This window comes from Phaenicophaeus curvirostris, chromosome 1, assembly GCF_032191515.1.
Source record: "Phaenicophaeus curvirostris isolate KB17595 chromosome 1, BPBGC_Pcur_1.0, whole genome shotgun sequence".
NCBI lineage: Eukaryota > Metazoa > Chordata > Aves > Cuculiformes > Cuculidae > Phaenicophaeus > Phaenicophaeus curvirostris.
In genome coordinates, this window is record NC_091392.1 from 109,910,269 (window position 1) to 109,924,555 (window position 14,287).

The following is a 14,287-nucleotide window of genomic DNA, read 5'->3' on the forward strand; positions in this document are numbered from 1 at the left end:
GGGATAGGTAAATCAAAGTTTCTTTGGATCAGCAGGGTGAAAGATGCATTAGAATCCAAAGAACAGCTCTGTCTAGTATAATACATTTGCAAAGTCTGCTGTCTGTTATGTTTTCCCAACACATCATGCATTATCTCAATTTATCTTTGCTATTTAGCACCTATGATAACAGCAGAATGAAAGGGTGGTAGGAAGATCTCTGGGTTTTGGGATTTTTCCTCCCTTATACAATGGACCTGCTGAAATTATTTTTCCTAAGAAATGTACAGTGCAAACAGCAAAATGTTACCTTTTCCTGTAGCATCCAGAACATTGGGAGAGTAGCCTAATGTTCCCTTTTCAGTGTCCATTGTAATTACTGATGCTTGACTGGTATTTGTGACCTTCAGAGAACTTTGTGAATAAATGTCTCTAAATTCTCTTTCCTTCTTTGCTAAACAGTTCTATATAGGGAAATGTTTTAAAGAAACAAATATCAGACTATAGATTGTTCATTTCAGTCTGCTAGCAAACTGGATTACAAATTCATACCCTTATTTACTTGAAAAAAGATGAAATAGCAAGTAGCAGAGACCGGCTAAGACTGGTGGCAAGAGAAGAGGGGTACACTGGGTAGGAACTGTAGCTTGTTGTGTTTAGGAGGGAGGAAATAGTTATTCTGCTGACTCCTTAAGAGTCCCTGGACTACAGTTATAAGGGTTGAAACACATAGTGCAATGCTCCTACCTATTTGGTAGGCAAAGATGGCTAGTTGCTATTTTTAAAAGGCCATATTTTGTATAATGTGCTTTAAATCCTCATGGCTGCAACAAAATACACGTGGCTCTCTTGTTTTTGCAAACATTGCATGACTTGGCAAGAATCATTACATTAGAGAAAGCTTGAGTTTTCCTCTTGAAGCCTAAGGGAATATAGGCATTGCTGGTCTGAAAGAACGGCAGTTTGACATGCTGCTCATGGAAATGGTTGCAGAATGTTGCTAGCCCAGAAGACACACTATGCTAATGGGCCTTGGTTATTCCCTTCAGTTTCCTATTCCATGGATCGAAACAGGAGAGTGGTATTTGAGAATGTTGTTTTATTTGGTTCTCACACAACAAAGAATCCAGTCCTTGTTAGCTGGAGTCAGCACCTTGTCTTTCAGAATTCCTCTGGCCCATGTGTCTACACCCAGAATTCTTATATAAATTGATAAGGTGAACAGCTATAGCAGATGAGGAGTTGGCAACATGGGGAAAAGAAAGAAATCCAACTACCATAATCACAGTTTTGCTGCTATAGAGGACTCAAAGTCACATGTCTGAAGGCAGCCAGTTTCACTAGCTTCAGTATTTGAATTGCTGTAGTCAGAACGCAGTTGCTGTTCTTTGAATGACTTCAAGATATGGAAGAAAATCTTTGACAAGTTCTCAGTCTTACATAAGGATGCTTTTGGAAGTGGCTACGTGCTTTCATTGAAAAACAAAACAACATGTTCTGAACTTCTCAGTTAAAGATGACAAATGCTTTGGAGCAGGCTAGAACTCATTCAAGTTGGAGGCAGAGATAAGGGTCAAGGCATCACCATCTATATTCAGCAACGTGCCTAATCATCATGGCTAGTGGCACTGGAATTTCTATTCAGACTGTATGCTCATTAGCACCTTGGCAGCTTGCTAGTTCACCAGAACTGGCAATAGAAACAAGTGATTTGTATTAATAAACTGTGGGGGAAAAAACACATCCTCACAATTACTAGATGTTTTTCAGCTTCCCAAAAAAGCTCAGCTGAACAACTTGTGTGTCCTATTTTAAATGCTTTATGCAAATGTTCTTTGTATTGGTCCACACAAAGTAGAGGAAATTAGAATAAAAATATTGTCAGTATTCTTGCAGTGGTTTTCTGCTTCCTGGTCTGTAAAGAAATAAGGTAGAGGGGCTACGTGCCTTTCTAATCAGTGGCAGAAGCAATGTTTGAATCTAAATGATCCTGAGCTCCTCCTTCAAGTTCAGCCATGAATGATATCCTGAATACAAGACCAGAAATATTAAAAAGACTGGTTTTAAAAACAGGTTCTGGTGGAAAAGTTAAAACAAAACCATACCATCACACTCTGGCCACACACATAAAAGAAAAAAAGCTGCTTTGAGAACTACAGCTCTGTCCTGGCTTAAAATAGAGATATCGTGTATCCCCATATAAAAACTATAAACATATTGCTCTTTTTTTTCTAGTAAAGCATTAAATGCATGCATATGTGCATATGTGCGTGTATACATATTGTATATATGTGTACGTATATGTGATTTCTTTTACATTCATACATACACACAGACATATATATTTGCATATGTATATATAGAAGCAGACAGTGAGCCTGTGTTTTGATAAACAAGAATACAGAAAACTCCAGCCATTTGGAATTGCAGTGATGATGAAGGAAGGAAACTGAAGTGCAGTGCAGAATTCATATACATCATCTGTTTTAAAACTGAAGGGTGGAAGGATATTGCAGAAAGAGAACAAGGATAGCCTAAGGCTATCCTGTTAATGTTATTGTTGTTCTGTTAGCTAGATGGTGGGTAACCCCAAGACTTACCCCTCACTTCCAAGCCTCACAAGACATTACAGTAGTAACAGAATACACGAGTGGCACAAGGTGCTCATGATGAAGAAAGGCTAGGAGGCAATGTTCATAGGAGTCACTGGGTTCAGAGGAGGAAACTGCAGTTGTCAAAGACTCGCCCCATGCTCTTCTGTGGTGGTGCTCTGTTTTGGCCCTTATGCGAGAGAGCCACAGGCTTCATCCTCAGACCCTGAGGTCTGACAGTCTCTATAGGTAGAGACAGAGGAAAAAACACAGAAGTAAGTGCCAATAATTAATAAATGGAAGATTAAAGCTTGTCCTTCTGAGAAATGCCCCAAAGACGTCTCACAATGATTTCTGCCATAAGGTCTTACTGGAATCATGGTCCTGTTAACACAAATAAAAAATACCATTAATAACAACATATCTAACAAGTGACAAATGTACCTTCTTTATTCTTCCCAGACATTTGGGTCTTTAGAGGTCCTGATGTCTCCTACAGAGATCAAGGCTTAGAGGATTTTGTTTAAGGAATAATTTTTGGGGAGGAAAACATTTTCCAGAGATTTCACGGGCAGCTACCACAACAGTTCAGGTGATCCATTTTCAAGCAATGGCCCACGTTGCATGGTATGCCTTAACTTTGGGGGGGAAAGGTTTCCAGTCTTTTAACTTATTTTTAGTTTTTTTCTTTTGAAATGGGAGACAGTTTCTATGCAATGTCACCCTTGCGAGCAGCACAACAGCTGTTAATTGTATTCTGCAGAGCTAATCATGTGGTGACACAAGATGTGGAACTGAAAAGCAAGGGTCTGGAACACCACAGGCATATAATCATAAGGGGGAGGGGGGAGCGCCATAATCAAGCCATATACATTCCGCTTTGAAAATGAAATAAATATCCTTTCAGAGTGATGAAAGACTTGGAAAAATGGATTGTAGGAGTTAAGCCAAGAGATTACTAACTTAATCAGAAGAGAAGTCATCGCGATGTACATTCAGATTTAATTGCATCTATCCAGAATGATCTTGTTACAATGGATCATGCAATGGATTACTCAGTATACAATGAGTAACTATTTTTTTATAAAGTGAGCTCTTCCCTTCTGTATTAATCCACACACACTAGATGCAGCAGGGGCAACATTTTATTAAGTAATTCAACCCTCACACATAGAAACATTCTTTCTGAAGATCCCATTTAGACACCAGAAAGGGTCAGTTTGTGAAAACTGTTGCAGCACAAGACTTTGTCCTCTCCACGTCATGAAAACAACACGCTGTGCAGACTTATTTAGGGTCCCAGGAAGGCGAGTGATAGGGGAGGAAAGGACAAAGGGTAACTCTGTATCCATGTATTGATGCTGAGTGACTAGAAATCTGTTGGAAAATTGTGTCTCTACAGTTCTTGAGTGCCTAGCTTGTTCCTATGCCAGATTTGGTAGGTATTGGATTTTACTACAAGCATATCAATGCAATAATGTAATTCACTTACCAGAGAGCTACCTAGACTCTCGTACTAGCTTGAAGGAATTCCCATGAAAACCAGTGGCATTATGTCAATATGCACAGTTATAACAGAGCTCTGTCCTGCAGACACCTTAGCGCACAACCTCCTCCAGAAAAAGCCACCTTGTTAGGCAAGGCGCCCATGATCCCATTCTGCTCCTGATACCCCCTTCTCTTGTTCTGGTTGGAAATCAGTGGGATCGCCTGGTGAGGAGGACTGGGAAACTACTCTGAGTTAACACTTTCTTCCTTTTTTTGGAAAATTTTTCTGGTTGAGTGTTTTTCTGAGTACAAAATTGGGCTAGATGTCTATGTAAGGCACAACATATATAATGAGCATATCCATTTATCCATTTCCTTTGTTCCATTGTGAGTACTTGTCTTTCTAAGGTGCCAGACTTCTACATTGTATTCGTTATTTCTCTTCCTGTTGGACATTCCTGTGATGAAGCACAAGTTTAAAATTCCATTCATCTGTTTATGGTGATCAGAGGTAATTATTATAACTGGCTGATGACCAATGAGGGCCACTTCAGGGAAATCACTTGGAAAACTGAAGCTATGAAAGGTCATTTTTAATCAATTCCTCTCCTGAAAATCTTCTCCAAAGGTCTTGCACTTTTGGTTGTATATTCAGCTAGTATTGTAACAATGATTAAAAAAAATAGTAGCAACCAATACAAGTAATCTGAAAGATGTTTCACGGCTGATGCCTAAGTTTACATATCATTAGTTACAATAAAGTGATTGTCAATGAAAATTAGGATTTGCAGACAGTTATCATGCAATGATTGATATTTTGTCTATTCAGAACAGAGCATATTTCTACCTATGAAAGATAGTTGATGTCTTAATTATAACCACTGCACTACACCAGCTGGTCACAGATAGTTTTATTAAAACATTAAAACATAAGGTGGCACATATAATACACATGTGTTCATAACCATAACTCTAAAAAGAAATACTGTTTTGGCTTCTTAAAGGTGATACTATTGGTCAACAATAGCTATGTCCATATGACAAGCAGTCAAGGGGTGACCTCTTCAGGAAACAAAGATATTCTAACTCCTGTTTGGCAGAAATTTCCTCACAGGGCATGATGGCACCTGGGATAATAAAAAAACCCAAAATCAATGGAAAATGACCATAAAAAAGCAATGTTCTTGAGGATTAGTAATATGTTGCTTTAGCATTAAGATTTAAAAAAAAAACAAACAAAAACAAACTCTAAATTCATAGAAGATATTGGAAACATGCTCTTTAGTTTTGGAATTCATGACTAGAGCCTCTGCGGTTGTACACTCCTGCAGAGCAACTGAAATCTGAGCAGTTATACCAGTCTACAAAAAATAAGGATCTGGCTCATGATGTTTATGCGTAAAGCTTGTAGAAGGTACAAACTACAGAAAAACATAAATACAAACTCATAAACTAGGATGGTATTGCACCACTGGATCAAATCCCAATTACTTTTTGGATGACATAATGAGAAATAGAAAGAGTAACAGGAACAGAAGGTTGAAAGCTAAAAATGAGAGTTATTCTCAGAAGTGGCAAGGATTTCCTTTGTGAGATCCATAACCTTTATATTCCTTGTTTATCAAACCATAAATTAAATTGGAAATAACAGCTACCCACAGAGTGCTTAGTTCACTATAATTTTGTGAGATACATTGAAAACCATCAACAAAATGTGCACTAGAAGGTGAATTACATCTTAGGGTTCTTATCCTCCAGGCATAATAAATCAATAAGTAATACATTTAAATGTATAACTCTTTTTGCATTGTCAGCATGGCAGTAAAAGAAAGATTTTATTTATAACACAAAGATTGTTGATGAACTCGTACTATAGTAAGAAACATCATAACCAAAATTCAGAGAAGAAAAGTCGTGGTCTCTTGCCAACACAGAATGTAAAAACAAGGCTTTTAAAACTTCTTTTCTTGCTTTCTCCATTATTATACCAGGATAAAAGATGCCTTTGCTAATATGCTGTGCAACTGAATGTATAGTTCATGGCAGCATCCACATCTGAAGGCTGGAATGTAGCTGAAAATATCCAAGGCCATTTGTTATTTGGAGGAAGAAAGAGAATCAGCGTCATCCACATTTTCCAGAACAGAGGTCATTTTGCAGATTTTAATGGGCTTGGATTTTAAAGGTCTGTTTCCTTCAAAAGCTGCTTTTTTTTATTGCCATTCTCTCTGTTGATTATTAAAAAAAAAGGAAAAAAACCCCACAAATTCTGCATTCCACAAAACCCCTTAAAAAAATCCTTATAAAAATGCAGTTCGTTAAGCTCAGAGAGGCCACTATTAAAAATCTACAATGGTATTTTACTTGTCTGTCAAAAAAACCTGCTTTTCGTCCTTCTGACAGTAAATGACTTGTCCAATTGTTGCAAGTCATTTACAGGTATCAAGGACATGACAAATCTGGGCATTCATTTATTTGGGCATACTCTTCTTCTGTACAAAACAAAAATGATGAAAAAGCCTGATTTTTTATAGACTTAGGAATGGTTTCAGTACTTCCACTAGTATGAGACTACCTTTTGGTAAAGTTAGCCTTTTGCTTAATAGCATTGCTGGATCAACACATGAATGTGTAAGTTTTACCAGATTGTTTACTTTTGCAGATCACTGCTCATGGACCAATCCTTTTACAATGGAGGTCCTGCATATTTTATAGAAAATTACACTATTTAAGTGGCATTTTAAGGCATTTTAAACTGCATTCATAAGTCAGAAATGTATAAATAATACATTTTAGAAGTCTCTAGAAATTATTTAAAGGAAATCGCTCTTCAGGATTGATGTTTTCAAGATTTATAGAATCTGAGCACCTCCTTAAGCAGGGTGCTCAAACCCATCCTTAATGTTAGTTGACTTAAAGGGAAGAAAACAAGTGTGCATATATTTGATAAATAAAGATGAGTTTAATTCATAAAAGATTCCATGAAATGATCCTGAAAACATGTGGAAAAGCTGGGATATTCCTTTTCCTACAGCGTAAAGCTTTCACATCCAGTTCTTATTAGCTGTATTGCATGTTTATCCTGTTGCTAGTCAGGACAGGAATATCATGGTTTTGTGCCTCATTCTCATGTCAAGGCCATTTATTTTTGTAGCAGATTTAATAACTCTCAAAATGCCGATAAATGATTAGGGTAGGGGGGTAGTAACAGGCAAAAGGTAAGTGATGGACCTCAGATGCAATTATTTTATGTTTCCAAGTCTTTCATGACATGTTAGAGAACATAAATTTCTTCATGCATACCCCACAACAACTCAGAATATATGTTCAATTTAGTTGAATAAATGAAACATTGTTACATACAAAGATGAACAGGAGTACTGTCTGTAGAAAATTTAATGGACTTTAGTGATTCTCTTAAAGGTAAATAAATATTTGAAGAAAAGGTATAATTGCCTATTTACCAGATAGACTAGAGTCTATCTTGTCATATAGACTAGAGACTATATTGTCATTCTGGTCTGCTAAGTACATAATATACTTTAAAAAAGCTTAATTACATACTTAGCTGATAGACTAATAGCTCCAGTGGGAGTAATTTTGTTCTATTAAGTATGAATAAATATGTATTTACTGAAGATAGAGCCTTCCTAGTCTCCTGAAGGAAAGATAAGAATTGTTGGTTTCTACCAAGAAAGAGCAATAATTAAAAGAAGCCTAAAACCAGAAAAAGGGCAAAAGAAGGTATTTTTACCTAAAAGAGTAACTACACAAAAATAATTACATGAGAAAGATTTTACGGACAATAAAGTATTAAATAGAACTTTTCAAGTCTCTCCCCTGATATAGTGTTCTAGCTATAAATAGCCACAGGTGAGAAGGAAACTCCCCCTATATCTTTCAAATGGCAGCAGCCATATAGCGATACCCCTCCTTGCAGGACATATTGTGCCACAAAGAATACATAGGTCTGCCAGTTGGGAGGTTTTTACATTTTGTGGGCCTTGGTAGACTTTAAGAGAGACCTTAAGGAGATAGTACTTACAGATTCTCTGAGCAGCTGCATAAGCAGCTCCATACCAATCTGTCCAGTTCACACAAGGATGTACCCAATTCTCTTTGAACGTGCTAGAGAAGTGCTAGGCATCCGTATGCATGCCAAGATATTTGAGTACCATAAGTCTAATTCAACACCCTTCTCTAGGTGGGGCTAACTTCAAAGTCAGATCAGGTTGGTCAGGCTTTGTACAGTTAAGTTTCAAGTATTTCCAAGGATGGAGGCTCTGAAAAGTCACTGGGCAACCTGGGCCAGTGCGTAAATACCATAATGGTGATCTTTTTACCTTAAGGCTCGAAATTCCTTTGTTTTCACTTGTGAACATTGTCTCCCATGCTTTTGATGTGCAACCCTGTCCATTCTGAGTCTGTCTCTTCTATAAAGCAGAGAAGGTAGCTAAAGAGGGCAATTGATCCCTTGGCCACTCTGAAGCCATCTCTTCTCCAGCCTTGAACAAACCAAGTTCCCTCAGCCATTCCTTGTATATCACGTGCACCAGCCCTTTAGCAACCTAGTGACCTGTCCTCAGACTGACTTGCTCCAGTGTGTTGGTCTCTCATGCCAGTTCTCCAGCTGGGGTCTTGAATGAGCCATGCGTATCTCATTCAGGAAACAATCACTTCTCTCAACCTGCTGGTCACACTTTTTCTAACTTGGTCCAGTGTGCAGTGAGCCTATATTGCTACAAGGGTGCACTGCTGCTCATGTTCAACCTGTCAGCCACCAGCACACTCAGGTCCTTCTCCATAAAATTGCCTTGTGAATGGTGAGTTCTCAGTCCATGCTGCTTCACAGGATTGTTCATTCCCAGGTGAAAGACTGCATTTATCTTTGCTGAACTTCAGGAGGATTTTTTCAGCCCATTTCTCCAGCCTGTTGAGATCTCTCTGCATGCAGCTCTGCCCTCTGCCTCGTGAGCCATATACCCTTGGTTGGTTGCTATCCAGAACGTTTAATTCTGACAGATGGCCCAGGTCACAGGACGAGATTTTGAACAGTTGGGCTCAGTACTCAGTCCTGAGTATCAGTGACAGTAATGAGCTCCCAGCCAGATTTTGAACCACTGAGTACTAGTATTTGAGTCCAATGTTCTTATCAGCTTTTCACCCATTTTACAGTTCAGTCACCCTGTTCGTGTTCTTCAAATGGATATAAAAATGAGAAATTATAAATGTTTTTTGCACTTTATCACTCTGAGTCCATACCATGACTCCATACAGATGCTGAATGAGAAGAGAGAGAAAGAAACGATCTTTGTAGTGATCTATAACTGCAGAGTGCAGCTGCCATCCTCCTTACGCATTCTGGACATTTCTCTGTTTAAGTGCACACCCTTGGATATATGTCATTTTTTGATGAAAAACTACAAGTACTGCATGATCAAGAATGTAACCTCCTTCAAAGAAGCTTGGGAAGATGAAAACAGCCCTTCATGTTCATCAGGAAGGCATAGATTAACATTTTTTAATCCATCTTCTTGTCCAAATCTAGATTGTGTCATATGTAGAGACACATTTAGACAATACAAAGAGTATATTTGCAGCTTGCTTTTGACTATTTATTCCCAAGTGTTTGCTATGGTATAGCATGCACAATATAACAGTAACTGGTTAGAGGCAACAGAACAGCAATTGGCTCCTCAGCTTGCAAGTTGAGAATTTGAAGTTGAAAGGGAAGACCTCTTCTCTTGTTTTCATCAAGAATTGTGCAAGGAGATCAAGAATATCCTTCATCAGTCAGAAAGGGAAAAGAGTGGATTCACAGCTTAAAGATCAAGACTCTTTAGGGAAGGCTGGTATGTCTTAAGGGCAAGCACAAGCAAAACTGAGACAGGGATGGCGTAACTGATTGTCTGTGTAGGAAGCACATATCTATGCTACAGAGGAAACCTTGCTGAATGTGTGTTTTCCTCTGCTTCTAATGTGGGAGAGAAATATTTTAACATAAAAATGCCTGGTTCAGGTGGATGTCTGCTTTGCTTAGGACTGTCTCTCTTATTGTGGCTAACAAGGGATGCAGACAAACCCACTCTGCAATGCTTCTTCTGTCTGAGACTTAGACTTGTTTTGTTTGATAATCCTTGAAGGATGGTTGGTTTGGGCGTTTTTTGTATGAATTTCTTTTTGAACCCCCAAGAAGGCTTATGGCACTCTCAGTCTTCAGTGATAAGGGATCCCACACCTGAGTTATGCATTGTTTAAGAAGGTGACAGCTTTTCTTTGCTTTGAATCTGTTGTATGATTTGTGTGATGCCCTCTTGTCCTTATACTGGGAAATGGTGAACAATCGTCCTTTAATTACCTCTGCATTATCATGTCCTTGTAGATATCATAAAGGTCATTTATCTTCCAGGGTAAAGTGTTCTAGTCTGCTTAGTCTTTTCTTGTATGGAAGCCCAAAACCTCAACAATCCTTGTCTCCTTTTGCTGCACCTTTTTTTAATAGCACTGTATTCTCTTGAGTTGGAGAAGATGATGGCTATGCATCCTACTGAGGGTGCAGCCACTATTTAGGTCTATACAACAGCCTAGCGATGTTTGTTCTTTTGTTCTCTGTTCTATTTATTTTTTTGACCACTGCCAGGCATTGAGCTGACATTTTCATAGAACTATTTGTTATAATTTCAAGATCTCTTCTGAACGGTAATTGCTAGTTCAGAGCCCATCATTCTGTATGCAAAGTGAGGGTTGTTGTTCCTCTCATGAGCCACATCACCAACAGTAAAATTCACATGCTGTTTTATTTATCAATTGTTCCTCTAAGAACCTTCTGCAGTCTATCACAGTTGACTTTTTTCCTTTATTTTGACCTTTGTCCAGAAAAAAACTAGTATCATCTGCAAATTGACACTGCACTCTACTCATTTTTAGATCAATTCAGGATATGTTAGACAGCATAGGTCTTAGCACCAACTCCTGCAACCACTCCCCTTTTGCAAAAATGTCATTTGTTCTTACCTTTTGTTTCCTGCCTTTTAGTAAGTTACTAATCCATGAGAGGACTTTCTTGTAGACTTTGGCAATTTTATCTCTGGAAGGGCTTCCTTCTTGAGGAGGAAATTTTGCTGAAAGCGTTCCTGAGAGGAAACAGATAATGAGCCTGTGATGCTTGTCCACTCAGTGCACTTCAGAGTATTCATGCAGACTTTGAGTTCTTTAGTGCAGCTTCTGTATGTTTGCCCTATACTGATATCAAGCCCGCAGGACTTCATTTGCCAGCAACAATAAAAATGATGCTGCTAAAAGCTGCTAGGGAAAAGAAGTGGCCATGTTTAGTTTTCTGCTTTGACTCATCTCTGCTAAGTTCTCTGTCCCAACAGATATATGCCCTGTTATAATGTATGGTAGGGTCCTACAATACGTATTCTGCTTTTACAATAATAATCTGAGATGCAGTTAATAAGAAGAATGAGGAAGCTCCTTATGCAAGTACATGGCTCACCTTGCAGTCCTCATGCAGATTGTGAACAGCACTGTCATGAATAAAAGTTTTATACATTCAAAGACTGATCAAAAAAATCCCACCAGTAAAGACTACAGATTTGTTCTGGTTATTTATGGACATAGCTATATATTGATATTTACTGAAGCCTACCTTAATATGTCTTTTTACCTGTCCTTCAATTCTTTAAAAAGGTAAAAAGTTTCATAGGACACTTGGAGCTTTATGCATGCCATATGACAATAAGGTTGCCATGGAGATTTCTCATCCTTGAATACTGGTGTAATTAATGTAGAAGAATTCAGCTCCTTTTATCTGCATGAGAGTTACAAGACAATATCTTCTTTTTTGTCAACTGTTTTTTCTAAAGAATATGCATGCTTTTTGTAGCAGTGCAAGGCAGGCAAATCTGCAGTCTCCTGACCTCAGAAACAATGAAGAACATATAGAAATACAATGTTCGCTGCTCCAAGCAAAGACCAAGATTACAGTCTGTGTGAAAAATGCATCAGCAACAACACAATAGCTGATGTTGTCCCGTTTCTTCCGTCAAATAGCAGCTACTTGCAGTAGGATGCATGCAAAGCAGGAGGAAAGCCAGAAACATGATGAATTGCAAAATGGCAGTTTCCCCCCAACACTTGTCTTCTTTGTAGTATCAGTAATAATTTGTTACGTATGATATAGAAATGTCTCCTTAATTAATTCATTGATAGCTTAGTAGTCACCCCGCACAGAAAAATCTGACCTGGAAAATTTCACCTCAGAAGCAATTGTGGTGGTGTTTGGAGATATCACCTAAAAGTAACATGTTGCAATGACAATATAAAGCTTTGGAGAAAAAAAAAATCTGCAGATTTAAGAGTTATTGGATGAAGAAATGGATATTGGCTTTAAGTCACAGGAATAATTCTCTTACAATGCTCTGTAGTTCTTTATTTACATTTGGGATGCTCTCCAAGGCTGGACCAAAGTTAGACCGCTTTATGTATTAAGGCCACTTAGTTTTTTCCTTCCATCCTGTCTATCATTAGAGATTCAGATCCTGCCTGGTTGATTCTTTGCATTGCAGAACTAATGAAATTGTGAGTGCATGAGAGACAAGAAAATGAACTATTACAGCAAAATACGGTTTCAACAAAATTTTTGTTTTGCTTTTGTTAGCACCTACTTAATTTCAGCATCTCGTGCTCTGAATACATCAGCAAGGTTCTATTAAAATTTCTACACTCCCAGTGTTTCACTTAGGAATTTGAAATAAATAACTATTAGACTATCTCCCAAGCAAAAAACCATGCCATTTCTGTTTTTATATATTTCAGGGTATGCTGTCAGTAGAAAGTAATGTATGTTCTCAATTCATGTTAATTAACTCGGCTCAAATGTTAAAAGATAATCTCTCATGCTGAACTTACTGGTCTTTTTTTCCCTCATGGAATCATAACCTAAGGTTAAAATCAGGCGGAATTTAAGGACAACTGTAAAAAAACATGAAAAACATCACCTTTCAAACTCTTTGATATTCTATCTGATATTCAGTAGAGCTTCCAGCAATCACAAGATTTATTTTTTCACCTGTATACTTCTACGGTCTTTGCTATTTTTGAAGTGGAAATACAGGAGAAATAGCTACTGATAAAAGCCAAGTAAATCTATCCTTGTAACTTTATTTTTGTGAGACTTATTGAGGTAAGCAAACCTCAGCTTTCCCTTCAAGACATGGTCCAGTTTAACATCTACAATGAAGCTATCAGTTAGACTTAAAAGAAAACAGACCAGGAGCAGCAATCACTTCTAGCATACAGTTAAGAGAGGTCAGACCAAGCTGCAACACTGCAGTGGACAGAGCACAACCAGCTGGCTATCGGTAAAACCAAAAAGAATATGCCACTTCAGCTTCCTGTAACAGTTGGCACTTAACTGGAAGACTTTTGAGCAGAGCCTGGAATGGAACTCAAAGACTTTGCAAGGACCTGACACCCAGTGAACAGAGGGCATTCAAAGGCCTTGAGGGTGCTGGACTGAAATTCCCCGTCCGTCATTGAGTTTGTTCTCATCCTCTTTCAACCTTTTGTTCACCCTGTCTGTTAAAACTGAAAGAGTAATACTTTACTCCATACCTTGCAGAGCTCCTTATTTACCTGAAAGCCTGTTCTTGTGTTACGGATAATTTGGCAGACAAGATGCACCAACAGATGATGTGGCTGGCACAGACGTTACTGCTTCTTGTCTTCATAGCAGTGCTTACAAGCCAGATGGCCTCAGAGGGGTGTCTTGTGCCATCTGAGTAGGACCTCTATGTCAGCTGCATCAATGGAAAGGGAAAAGCACAGAAATTCTAGAAACAAATAATTCTAAGAGATGGGAGTTGTTACACCTCTCCACACAGGGCTGTGTTAGGTGTCTTGGACCCTAATATTATCGTCCTATTCTCTGTGGAAACATTTGATGGTAAGCAAGAGAAAGACAGAAAGCGAAGGAGAGGAGGAGTGTCTCTGCATCCATGACTGTGGCTTTGTGACTGGAATGCTGTTAAGGTAACCATAATTTGACAGCAGACATATAGATTGTGTCTGCTTTTGATGCTCTTCTGATGTAGCCATTAAGAAACTTAAAACATGAGATTCACGTCTCCGGAACCTGTCCACAGCTTGTCATAAACTAACTTCTCATATAAAATGTACAATACCCTGTAGTTTCATTTCACCTTTGGGTAAATTTCTAAGGGTCC